Source organism: Protopterus annectens, chromosome 1.part1, assembly GCF_019279795.1.
Source record: "Protopterus annectens isolate FY-2018-M chromosome 1.part1, PAN1.0, whole genome shotgun sequence".
Taxonomy (NCBI): Eukaryota; Metazoa; Chordata; order Ceratodontiformes; family Protopteridae; genus Protopterus; species Protopterus annectens.
In genome coordinates this window covers 1,261,514,123-1,261,528,640 of record NC_056726.1, presented here as the reverse complement: position 1 = coordinate 1,261,528,640, position 14,518 = coordinate 1,261,514,123, and the positions used below count along the sequence as shown (strand labels likewise).

The following is a 14,518-nucleotide window of genomic DNA, read 5'->3' as shown; positions in this document are numbered from 1 at the left end:
AAAAGAAGCTCTGGAAACAGAAGGAGAGGCCCTAACTACCTTGGGAAGAGAGGGAAGAACAGTTACCGGAGAAGCCCCCTCAGCCTGGCCTACTTCCTGAGAGGGCACATCCTGTAACAGTAAAGTATCTGCCTGAGACTCCATAGAGACTCCTGGCAAAACCTCTGGCTCCCCTGAGCCTTCTAAAGGACCGACGTCCGGGACTACCGGTTCCTCACCCCTAGACTTCACTGTTTTGTCCTTGCGCTTCTTAGATGAAGCAGGCGTCGGAGCATCCGACGGCATAGTATAATTGCAACGCTTCCCAAACACTAACCTAGCACAATCAAGCCTCCTCTTAATAGTGCGCTTATTAAATCTAGCACAAGAGCGGCAACCAACAACGTCGTGCTCAGGCCCTAAACAAGGTATACACAATGTATGATAATCCCTATGCGGTATTTGCTTCCCACAAGAAATACAGTTATTCACTTTTTCTGACATCCGGTAATATACTGAGGCAAGAAAAAACCAAAATGTTCCAACGGGTTACTTAGCGAGCTCTGTACTCGGTCTGAAACTACGGTTTCGGAAAATCTCAGAACGCCAACCTGCACTCGCAAAATTGCTTCTGCATCGGACCATGCGGCAAAAAAGACTGAGGAAATGACGCCGGTCATGCGCATTAGTACCCTGACGTACTGACGTCAGTCTAAGGCGCCATGACCGACGTCAGCCTTATACTCTGGTATTCGGGCCGACTGGGACGCGGACTATACCCAATAGTCAGGACTGCAGCAAGGGAAGACGAAGAACATCATAGCAACTTTCATTGCTAATAAGCAAGTGATAGTAGAAGATATGAATTTACAGGATATACATCTACAAAAGCTGGAATCTCTTCAAATCAACTTGATAAACCATGAAAGTAAACTTAGGTCAAAAATCAAGAAATTAGCACGTGACTACCAAGACTTCAAGAATGGACGGATCTTTGAATGGCCCAGAGAATCTAATGAAGGGACTACTAGCAACAATAGGGGCCGAAGTAAGTCCCGAAGAGAACTCCCCCCTCATAAAGACCCCATAGTCAGACATGTTGAGACACAAGGCCCAATAGGGCATGCAAATCATACCTCTGATAATAATTTAGGTGCTTCAGTGTCTGTTCCTACTGATAATTCAGCCTTCAATCAATTGATTGAAGCTGGAACCAGCAATATAAGTACAGGTTTGGACATTCAACATCCTGAACATAGTGTCAACCTTGATGTAGGTGCTAGACCGAAAGACGGAATTGCATCTACCTCTGCGAATTGGCCTCTACCGGTTTTTGTGAAACAGTTCCCTCACAGGAGTCCCCGAACACAGAGCCAAGAACGGAAACGCAAGAAAGTAACAACATGAACACTTCCCAAATAGGTCTAGTAGTTAATCTTTCCAATGTTATGTTGAGTCCTGAACAGCTCTCTTTATTAGACCGAGGTCTGAGCTTTATACCTGCCATTTCTTCAGATTTAAATGAATTTATGACTGACAGACTTTTCTGTAGGAATATATCTTTGAAGTGCATATTTGGGAATACCAATGATAACAGCCATTATGGAAGTTTTCCTAGGAAACCTAGTAATTTTATTCCAACCAATCCTTCAGCAGTTGAACTTTTCTTGAAACTATGTGAAGAGGTGGTTAGTAGAATAAGAGCACTTCCCAATCATGGTTGCTTCCGTAACATTACTCGTCAGGAGAAGGAAGCACTTCAACAATTGAGATTGATGGACAACATAGTTATCAAACCAGCTGATAAAGGTGGCTGTATTGTTGTCATGGATGCCCATTGGTACAGGGATAAAATGACTCGCATGTTAGAAGATGAACACACCTATATTAGAATGAACATTAGACAACTGAATCTGAAATTCAAAATATACATCATGAACTTTATGACCTACTTATTGGGCAGCATATAAGCAAAGAACTTTATGATTTTTTTGTTTGTCCTAATCCCACTGTTCCTAGCATAAGTGGTTTACCCAAGATTCATAAAGATCCTCAGGATCCTCCATTACATCCGACTGTCTCGGGAAGGAATTGGATCACTGAATCGTTATCAATCTACATTGAAGATGAACTAAAAAAAGTCCTCTGCAAAGCTGATACCATCTTGAAAGATACAGGAAGCTTTCTTCAAGACAGTTATTCCAAGACCAATAGTTTAACAGATTATGAAGATATTAAGCTGGTAACCATGGATATAACTAGTCTATTCACTGTTATACCCAATGACTATGACCTCCATGCAGTCAAGACTTTTCTCTCTCGCAATAACATTAGATCCAATTTACTTTGTACATTACTGGAATTAGTCTTAAAGAATAATATCTTTGTCTATGGTGAAGACTTATTTACAGACATGGGAAGTAGCAATGGGCACCCCATGTGCTAATAGTTACTCCAACTTGGTTTTGGCCCAATGGGAGAGTGTTGAAGTATTGAATGGAGCAAACCCTTGGTATGGTCATCTTCTATATTATGGCAGATTTGTAGGTGATATTTTTATCCTATGGAAAGGCAGTACAGATTACCCGATGTCCTTTATTGAATACATCAATCATAACACCGACTTTCTCGAATTTAAAGCTAAATTCTCAACCATTGAAGTAGATTTTTTGGATGTAAAGATTCATTTACATCCAACTAAAGGAATAAGCCCTAACATTTATAGGAAACCCACTTGGAATAACCATTATCTACACAGGCAAAGTATGCACCCCAAACACATTTTCAACAACATTTTTGAAAACCAAGTACTACGTGCTTCCAGACTATGCACTGAGAAAGAAGATTATGAGATCGAGCAGACCAACCTCATTAACAACTTAAAAGAAAGAGGCTATAAAAATGGCAACCTAATGATGAAAAGTAATAGTGAAGAACTTAGAAGAACGAAAGGCAGGCCTTATTTTTCATCCCGAGCTACTTCAAGTTTGGATGCCCCCACAGAAGGAACTAAAGAGACACAATTTAAGTGTATGTTGACTTATAACAATAATAACACACAGATCTGTGAAGTTATCAGGAGATTCTGGCCTATTTTAACCACTGATGATAAAATTAAAGAAGTTGTTGGAGATACCCCACATTTTATTTTCAAAAACAAGAAGAACATAAAGAGACTTGTTTGTAATAAAGACGGGTTTAGTCATAAAAAAATGCTGAGAGAGAAAGGGTATTTTCAAATGTCTTAGATGCAAAGCCTGCCCCTACATAGATAGCAATAATTCCTTTATCCATCCAGTGACAGGAAACACTTATTTCTCTAATCATTATGCAGATTGCAACACTAAACATTTAATTTATATAGCTATATGTTGCCAATGTGAAGCCTTTTATATAGGCAAGACAGATCAAAGACTTAAAGATCAGATATTGCGACATCTTAGGGACATAGTACACAAGTATATGAATAATGCACTTGCTGTACATCATCACGATAACCCCACCCATAACTTTAAGTTTAAGGTATTGGAGGTGTTATTTGTGACCAATAGAGCAGGAGATATCAATAATCACACCAAACTACGTGAGATTAATTGGATAGTTAATTTACAAGCACATCATAGACCTGGCTTAAATGCTGTTGTACCATTCAAACCTATATTGAAAGCCAGGAGAAATGTAACCAGGTGCTAAGAAAAGAGAGATTAACTTCTCTTCCATGTTTATTAGGTTGATGTTGTCTATCATATTGTTTTGCATCTGTAGTAATAGAGTTGCTATTAACTCCAAACAAGTAACTTTTTATTGGGGGGTTACTATCTAGTTTTTTGAAGAATGATCTCCCCTTTTTTAGTCATTATATGGTGGGGTTTGACTATTATTTGATTATTAGTTATATTTTTTGGTTTGATTGCTATTTTGGATGTTTGTTGTTTTTTGTTGGGGGCCTCCACTTTGTTTCATGAAGAATGCTCCCCTTTCTTGGTTCTCATATTACATATCTTGTTTTGATGGTTATTTGTTGCGATTCATACTCCGGATGTTGGTCGTTTATTATGGCACTTTATTTGCACAAACTGATGGACTGTATTGCCATATCTAAGTTGTATGTTTGTTCTTGAATTTCGTTATCTGGCTGATTCTAAACATATTACATGTCCTTTGACTAAAAAAATTTTTATAGTTTTTTATAGCGATCTTTGGTGGCTTTCACTTAATCAGCTTTATGTAAGCCAAGTGGCTTTTTATAGCTACAAATGGTGTATTTTTAATGCTCTTATTTACATCTTTATTTTTCTAGGTCGTTTTATGGGAGATGGGCTTGTACGATAGCTAGGACCCTTTTTGAACCACTTTTGGTTGCTATCCCTTTCTATAGACCTATGCAAGCCTGTTGCTAACATTTTTATTGGGGAATTTCTCCACGGACTGGCCTATCAAGTGGTGTTAGATTTGATTCACCTTATTGGTTGGTAACCTCATTGACTAAATGCTATAAGCTGTTCGTTAAACACGGAATATTATGTGTTTTTACCAGTGATGATTCTACTACGAAGTATATTTCTCATTTGAGAAATATGTAGTGATTAATCAATTCCTAATGTTTGTGTTTCTTTTTATTAGTATTGAAGAGCTGCACCTGGTACTATGCTTCTATGATATTCGTGATTTCTCGCTAACTGTTTATATTTGTTGACTGACGATGACAGCCAATTTTTAATATTAAGGTGATAGCTAGGAGCCATTGTGAACCACTATTGTTTGATATCTTTTTTTCTTACATCCATGAGAGCCTTCTGTTAATGTATACCTTTTACTGGGGAATTTTTCCACGGACTGGCCTATCAAGTGGAGTTAAACTGGATTCATTTAATTGGTTGCTAACTGCATTAAATGAATGATATAGGTTGCTTATAAACATGGAATATTATGTGTTTTTATTAGTGATGAATTTATCACAACGCTTATCCTTATTAGAGGAATATGTAGTGGTTAATTGACTTATGTTCTTGTGTCTCTTTTATATTATTAGCACTAAAGATTTGTATCTGTACTATGTTCTTACGATTTCCATGACTTCTGCAAATCGTGTATGTTAGATAGCTGATGATGATGGCCAGTTCCAAGTGGCAAGGCGAGATTTTGCTGGATAGTTGTGGTGTTGTGTTGCTAGGGGAGGTTGGCCTTGATGTACTGTTTAAGATCATCTGCTCCCCCTTTTCAACTGATTTGTATTTGAAACACTATATTCATCTTTTTTTTTGCCTGAGAATTGTTATACAAATTAGGTGCCATTAGCCATCCTTTGATTGGCTTTTTAAGAAGGTTTGGCTTAATTCCTTCTATTGGTTGCACAGCAAAATGTAGTAATACTATAGTTTGACTAACAAACATTGTTTTTTGCTGGCGACTCAATGTAATTTAATAAAGAGTTGTTACCCTTCTTTTTTGAATGATGTTTGCAAGGAGAGCACTATATTTGCTATTATTTTTGGCTGAGAAATAGGATGTTAATAGAGTGCCAATGGTGTTCTCAATCGGTTTTTTGAGAAGAGCTGAGTCTACTTTTCACTGGTGGCTCAGCCAAAAGCCTTAATATTATAGGCTGATTACTAAGCACAGGAGACTTTATGTCTCTTGCAGGCGATCTAGTACTCAGCGCCCATATGTAGTTTGTGATTATTCTCAGCTTGAGATATGTGCGATGCTTTTACGTGCTCATGATGTGTTATATGTTTTATACATATTGTTTTTTCGGCTAATGTTGAACACTAGCTGCTTTTGCAGCTGGATAAGATATGTTGACAATTTTTGTCAACCAGGTCTTAGGGATTAACATCAGTATTTTGTCTTATAATTTTATTCACACTGAACGGAATTCATCCTGCTCCTCTGATTGGATGTCGATTTTATTCTAGACCCTATAAGAAATTAATGTTTTTGATTGTAACCATTGGTCTTTTATTTTTTATTACTAACCTGATTGGATGACTACTTCTTTTTAAAGAGGTGTTTTAGTTAAAAATGTATGATCTGATGAAGGCTGAGTAGCCGAAAGTGCTTATCGTTCCTGTTTTTACATAGTTTGTGTTAAGTGTTGTTGGTCTTCAATAAACACTTATTTTCGTCTCTATTTGGTAGTCTTATTGGAACTGGAACAACTTTGCTGCCTTGGTGGTGCTCTGAAGTCCTTACTTGTTGCTGCTTCATTTTTTGTCTTCATCACCTTAAGCGAGGGTTGGAAGTTTTTTACCCTATTGTTTTGTTAATTCTACTCATTAGTTTTTCTATTATAGAACAATTCAAAACACATATAACAACAGGTTTGACAGCGCTGTTCCTAATGGATTGAGGCAATGGTACATGGTGGGCACATTCTACGTCCTCTTCTTGCAGAGGAAAACCAGCCCATTCAAACAACTGTTTCCTGACAAATTCCTTGCAGTTAAGATTCCACAAGGTTTTTAGACACTCCTATTAGTCTACTCTTATTTCTCTGGCCCCTGCCTTCCAAGATAACTTTCATCTCCATATACTCTTACCTTGCCTCGCTTCCATCAACTGCAACTATTTCTGCATTTCTTTCATGTCCAAACCTGTACTGTTACAGCAGAGTCTCGATTATCTGAATGTCTATTATCCAAAACGTCAATTATCCAAACCCAGACTTCCAAAGTTTTTGGGTAGGAAAAATCATAAAGTCTGAATACGTAAACATTATATGTATTAGCTTGTGCATGTTTTTTGAACTTGTAGCCTACTTGTGTGTGAAAAGTATTCATTATTGTCCAATGGACTTGCTGAATGGTTGCAAAGTGTATTCCTTAAGTGCAGAAAAAACAAGATTTTATCCAGTTCAATGTATGTTTAATTATCCAAACAGTAAGATTGTCCAAACTACCCTTGGTCCAAATTAATTTGGATAATTGACTCTCTACTGTAGTTTATTCAAGTGACATGTAACTGTAGTTTCTATTTCAATGAGCCTGGTTTTGGCATTTATAATATACTCATTAAGAGTAGTGTTGATTTTTTATTTTTTTTTTGCATCTCCTGCATCAAGGAGTCCATTTTCTTCTCCACTGTTTCCATGTTCCATGCAGAATGGTTCCTTTGCCAGAGTGGGTTCAATCTTGAGAGTAGTGCCCATGGATATAGAACGCATGTGGATCCCCTCGTAGTGCTGAGGCTCTTACTCTTTTTCCATGATGATTTTTAATAGTCTGCTGCTTTAATGTTATCAGTTATTTAGTAGTAGACTCCTAGGAGCTTCTAGCTTTGTAAAATTATTTAACACCTTGCGGGGTAGTGGTACCATTTTTCAAATCTGTTTACATGCTGCTTATTTAAGAATCAGTCCAATAAAGACAACTTTTCTTGATTACCATAGGAATTATATCCTTGAATTTCTAAGTCCCTTATTTTCATTGCCAAAGGTTCTAACTTTAAAGCAAATAACAAGGAAAGAGGACGTCACTGTCTGGTTCCTCTGTTCAAACACAACTTATCAGACAGGAATACTCACTTATATTCTTGCCTCTGATCCTTCATATATCCTCCTATTTAACCTTATTACTGTAGCAAGGAATGCAAATGCTTCCATTGACATACTCCTAAAATCTCAACTTACTCTGTTGAATGCTTTCTCTGTAACCAGACCCATTACCACCAACAGTATTTTCTTACATCTTGCTTCCCTCTGGATCATTACTGTTCTATTAATTATGTCATGATCCACACCTATCAATTTTGGCAACACCTGTGTTAGTCTTTTAGCTAGTGTTCACAGGTGTGTACTAGGCTAATGGCTCTGGAGCCTTTACAAGCCTAGCCCATAGGATTACCCTGGCATTGTGCCACCATATCTTAGTTCCCAGTGCCTCTGTAGAGTAGAGCCACTGAAGTGATCCCTGGGCTGAATTTTCTATTTCCCATTCACTCAAGATTTCTCTTGAAGAGGGCCAGTGAGGCGCTCCGCTTGACATGTATGGGAAGTCTATTCCATAGCATAGGCAGTCTCTGGGTTATGAACCTGTCCCTCCAGCTTGTTCTGTTGATTGTGGTAATGAGGTTGAAGTCTCTGGAGCATGTAGTGCGGAGGGATTAGGATTTCTTTAGATGTAGCATTTCTAACAGAGCTGAGTTAGACATGGCTTTGTAAGTCATGCAGAGATCGCCTTTAAGTAGGCGATATGAGACAGAGAACAGTTGGAGTTTTTTGAGTCTGTCCATATAGGACAAATGTTTAAGGCCTAGGATCCTCTTTGTGAGGTACTTTTGCGGCTTCTCCAGTTGTTGCAGGTGTCTAGTGAGGTACATGCCAAATGGGGCATTGTACTCAACTGGCCTAATGAAGGAAGAGTAGAGGGAGACAATGACCTCCTTTCTTTCCAATGACCTGGATGCTCAACCCTTAGTAATGAGATGTGCCACACAGAAAGACTTTCTGATCACAGTGGCAATGTGGTGGTCAAAAGAGAGGTTGCTGTCAACCTGTGTTCCCTGATCTCTTATAACACCTTCTGTGTTCAGCCTGTGCAGACTTAAACACTTTATAACCATACAACTGTTAGTAGTTGGTTCTAATTTTCCTCTAATCTTGGTACAATTATGCCTTCAATAAATATTTCCATTTGTGCTCTTTCTTGGTTTCCATATGCCTCTGCTTTATATAACATTTCCAAAATATCTCCAATACCTTTATAGGATCTCTGGTTATTTTTCTTGTCATAAGCTCGTGTTTGGTGACAACCCTTTCTACCTTCTGTTGCCTAAGTTGCTGTGCTAGAAGTTTCTTTGCTCTGGTGTTATAAAAAATAGTTGCTTAAAGGCAACCTTTCTAACCTTATGCATATTACTGAAATATTCCCTTGTTCTCTCTCTTTAGCACTCTGCAATTGACCTTGTTCCGTTAGCTTCCACTTATTCTGCAATACTCTAATCTTTGTCAGCCCTTCTAAATAATTCCTTATCTCTTTATTTCTACCTTATTTTTAAACTCAACTTTCCTTTTATCCCTCTCACTAGCTATCTGTTCTGAAGAGATTTCTGTCTTCCCTAATAAGCTGAACAATTTCCACTACCTATTCTTTGAATTCCTCTGTTTTTAACAAGTAGGTGGTAAAGCACCAATATCTAATTTTTTTTATTAGCCTGCATTGTTGTTTTAGTTTTTATTGATGCATGGTCTGAAAGAATTACTGGAGATGTGTTGAAGCTTTCAATTAAATGCATACGTTCCTGTGAAATATAAATTTCTATCCAGTCCACTTATTTTACCTTGAAGAGTAATATGAAAACTCTGTCCAAGTTCCTACTACTGAATTCATATCTCCCATACCAAATATTTTCATAAATGTACTTTCCCTTCTAGGATCCCCCTGATACACCCTCACTATTGCAAATCAAGTTCCAGTCCCCACTTATAAGTAGTATTTCCTAATGAAAACGCATTTTTTCTCCCTAAAATTCTTAAGCTCCATAACAGCATTTGTGGTGGAAAAGAAATACATGCCATCATAATCATTTTCCCTTGTCAATATTCTCTTACTACCACAAATCTATCATAGTTTTTCCCTCTTTTATCACTACTGGAACCCATCTAACAATCAGTATTATTACTCCGCTTTTCCTTTGTCCCTAATATTCTGCAGAATATCCATCCTGAAATCCTTTCTTCGTCAAATTCACACACTCTTTTCTTTTCAAATGTGTCTCCTGCAGTAATGCTATTTGCACTCTGCAATTCTTAACAGAATTAAATACTATTTCATTTTGTTTATACCTGTAAGACCATTTGCATTCCATGATACTACAGATAGTAGATATTCATTATAATAAAAAGTTATTGTTCCTACTTGTTATAAACTACGACTTTTTAAATGTGTATTTCCAACTTTTGTCTGACATGCACAATCTAACGTTTTGCAGGCTGATAACTTATACCAGTGTTTCTTCTCATCTTCATTTGAGCCTATGTCACATTTTCAAGACTTTTTGCTTAATGAAAACCCTCAAACAAAACAACTAAACACATTTTCAGAACACCCCATACCCTATAAAATGAGAACAGCCACACAAAACTATGTACATTTTCAACAAAGTTTAACCCTCCAGATAGGAACTACCACCCTACCACCCCAAATCAATAGCTGCTCCCACAGGCACCCACAGGCATAACCTAATCTAAAATTAAGGTACGGTTACACATGCTAAAAGTATATGTTACAGCCTCTGCTCACACTTACACAGACTGAAGTCTGTTCTTTTCTCATCTCTATTCCCCTCCCAGATGTGAAAGAGCGCAAGTATTAACTATTAGCCTTTGCAAAAGTGCACTGGCTACCTTTAAATAAAACTATATTATGAACAACTCTATTTAATGCATGAAAGTATTAAGGCTGCTCGGGGGCCACTTTCTCTTACTCTCATAATTTCAAACTTTATTTTTCACTGAACTTCTTGTCCTCGTTCCTTTAAATTTTGCATTTCCCTCAAAGAAATGTCAGAACTCTCAATTTGATTGCTTACACCTGCAGATGGCTTGTCTCACTTTAAAAGTATTCTGCAATGGCAAAAAAGCCCTCCCCCTGAACTTATATATACCAACTCTGAGATCACTATACCTCAGAGGAAAGGGAATATTCCAAGAAATTGTATTGCGGATATAGTATGTTCAATTCCGATCTTTTGCCCATTCAGTATCCCTATTTCAGGACTTGCCTGACATTTCAAATGGTTACTCTACTTGCTTACAAATATAAACTTGTTTACAGCTTAAACCAAGGACTTTAATCTAGACAGCCACTCTTGTAAAACAAGGGAAATTATTATCTTAATTCTACACATAATACAATCAGTATACTTTTACACCCCACCAAACCCCAATAGCCCAAGATCAAAGTTTGGTTCCCTGGGCTGGAGAGCTTTTTGTCTAGCAGTTGGCTTAGAGGATTAAAGAGCTGCTGACGAGCGGTTTCCTGTGGTCTTGAGGTGTAAGGTTGGAGTCCCTCAGCTTCCATTGCCTAACTGTGCGACTCTGAGCAAGTGACTTAACCAGACATTGCTCCCAGGCTGAGTGTGAAAAAGGTCCATGTACATCAGTGCTCTACCATGGAAAACAAATACAGAAAAATAAAATAAAAAATCATTATATTAACTTAAACTTGCTTCTGTTCATCCTTTATCTTCTTACAGTGTAAGGTCTATATTTCTTACCACTAAAAAAATAATTATTTACTTTAATATCTTTAACGCATACAACAGTCATTGAAAATACCCTCACCACCACTTTTAAAATACCCTGACTGCTCACTTTACAAAACTGCATCACACCAATGTAACATGCAGTCTATATCATGAAATGTTTTATACAAATACTAACAAGAACAATAACTGTTTTAGTTACTGTTACTTCTTTTTCTTCTTTACTGTCCTAAACATTAATGCCATAATGTGGGGTATATGCTTTATAGTCCACCCACAAAATTAGCAAAGTCCACTCTTTTCTCAACCTTTTTTTTTTTTTGCAAAGCCATATTTCACAAAAGTGACTGATGCTTTATAATCTCCCAACTATTCACTAATTTCAGTGTTGCTGGTCTTATTCCTGGTCATCTCCATCTCCCAACACCAGATTCTTGTTCAAGTCCAAGGGAGTTCGGAATCTTCTGGTCAACTCCTGTGCTTTTCTCTCAATCACAAGCAATTTCCTCTGGAACATTGGAAAAGGTTTCACTAGCAAAGTCCTTCTATGAGCTTTATTGTCAGAAGAATGAGAATCAGAATTTCCTGCTTGCTGGTTCACTTTTTGTTTGATATTTTATTTATTTAATTCCTCCTTAGCCTGTTCTGCATCAAAAAATGTATCTGATCTTCCAAGGAAAAAGTACCATGAAGACAGCTGAATACAGCAGCCTGAAGCTCACACTCGCCTCTAGACATTCCCTGATTTTTGGGATAAATTTGCTTCTCTTCTGCATGGTGTGCTCGTATTATGATAAACAATCATATAATAAATAATTATTTGCCACAAACACTATGCTGTCTCCAGTTTTTAATAATTTTCACTTCTGCCAAGGTTTTGTCAAGATCAACTCTTTTGGATGGTATGATTATATCTTTACTAATACAGGTCTTGGCTTGGTTTGCAGCACACTCTCAATGCAGCCCTTTCAATTAACAAATCATGCTGTGGAATCAGTCCAGTTGCTTATCTGTGCTTTCATAAAATTAATGTGTCTTGCTCCTTCCAGTCTTTCTGATGCAGCAAAAAATCTTGTTTTTCACTGCATGTTCTGTCTTCTAGTTATACTATTTTTAAAACAGTGCTTCTTTAGAAGTCTCACACTTAGCAGCACTTTCTTAATTACAACTTTTGATTTTTGCAATTTTATCAGTTTGTGTGAACAACTACTTAAAGCTTCTCCTATTTTATTCAGCCTTTTGTTTTTCAAGTTGATATATTCAATGTTTCATTTATTTTAATCACCTGAGTACATATGATTTACTTTTTCCTCTAACTTACTGGAAGCCATCTCTTGAACTAAAGTGAAGCCTGAACTGCTTTTTGCTGAACAGCTACATTATTCCCAGCCAGTGTTTTCCTTCAACTTTTCTGGTGGATTTTCATTCAGGTTCTACAAACTGTGACATAAATTATACATTTTGGCAAGACATATGTGTCTTAGAGGATCCCCATGCTCTGGAACAGACCCCCATCCATGTGAAACAAAGTCCATCACTAACCCTATTTATCAGTAACATTGACCAATGGATGGGAATTCTGAAATTCACCCTGGGTCTGGCCCTCATGTTTCTTTTTTTTTTTTTTTTGCTCAAAACATTTTATTATTTTCAAATATAAGGATAATATTGACAATTACATTTTCTAAATTAATAAATTTAAGGCCCTCATGTTTCTGACAGAGGCAGACAGTAATGGCCAAACTAACGTACCCCCCTCCCCCCGCCACTAACAAAACCCTCCTAATAAACGCACATAATAAATAGGGAGACCACTGGACTGGGTTGCACGGCTAGGCTTATAAAGGCTGTGGTGGTCATTTGCCTAGTATATACCTATGAGCCTATGTCATTTTACTCATGTCATTTCACTGCAACGTTAAATCTTAAAGTGTTTCATCTTTCCCTCATTCTGTCTCTCTATATAAACATCTGAATATAAATATATACATACACACACACACATATATATATATATATATATATATATATGTATATACACACACACACACACACACACACACACACACACACACACACACACACACACACACACACACACACACACAGTGACATTTCATAGTTGGAATATAGCAATGTCTTTTTTTACCCCTTATATATATATATATATATATATATATATACATTGTATTTTTTTAATTTCATAAACTTTTTATCGAGACTGATTTCAATGGACCATTTGCAGACACAGCCCGGTTGAAGATGATCACATAAGTAATGAACAAAACATATTTACAGATGCAAGAATATGCTAAAAAACAACTATACGTACATATTTACAGATGTAAGAATATGCTACAACATTTAGTTCAAGAATCAGTTAACAATGTTTATAATGTGGATGACATACCTCTCAACCTCTCAGAGTAAGAAATCTGGACAATGCCATAAATTAAAGTGGGACAAAGACCCACAAGTAGGGGCAATTTTTAAATATTGCTCTTACAATCTAGAAGGTTGATATTGTAACAAGTTTTGCAATAGCATTAATTTTCTGAAGGGTATGAAGTATGCAAATGAAATGTCTATCATTATTTTCTAACTTCAATCTTTAATGATTTGCCAGTAATTTGCCAGAAAACCACACTTTTATAAAAAATGCACCAGAAATATGAGGCATAAATCTGGACATTGTGTGAAAATCTGTTTGGTTGAGAGGTATGATGGATGGAAGAAATCAATTATGCTTAGCAGAGCTTGATGGATAACATGTAGCCATAATGACACATGACTTATGCTAAAGGGATAGTAGCATATCATTATATAGAGAGGTATGAAGACATTAGAAGAGATAAATGAGAATAACTGCAGGAAAGTGTACTATAGGGAGAAGAAAGAAAAGGTACAAGAGACATGGAGAGGGAAGGAGTAGTTGAAAAGATAAGTGTGAGAGAGATGCAAAGAGAAGAGGAAAGTAGGATGAACAAGAGGCAGTAAGTAAAGAGGATAACATGATAAGGGAGGATGAAACCCGTATAGGGGTGTGCCAGGTTCATGCAATGTGACTTGAGTAAGTGAGCTGCACTTTGCTTGGGTGAAAAGGTGTTTCCTGAGCTGTTGTCTGAAGTCAGAGTACTTCTGGACGTCTCAGACTGAGAGAGGAATGGAGTCCCATAGTTAGGTGCTGGAATGGAGAATGCATGGTCAGTGCGATACAGTTTGCTTTTTGGAGTTAGTAGGGTAAGTTGAGATATAGTGATATTCCTGAGATTATATGTGTGTGTGTGTGTGTGTGTGTGGGGGGGGTTTGGCAAGTAGTTTATGAGTAATTATT

General features: G+C 37.1%; 1 protein-coding gene across 1 annotated transcript in view; it reads right to left on the bottom strand.

Moving 5' to 3' along the window:
- The window catches only part of LOC122809742 (hepatic leukemia factor-like), a 328,254-nt gene that overhangs the window by 126,778 nt on the left and 186,958 nt on the right, over positions 1-14,518 (bottom strand). The gene's annotated exons all lie outside the window — the stretch shown is intronic.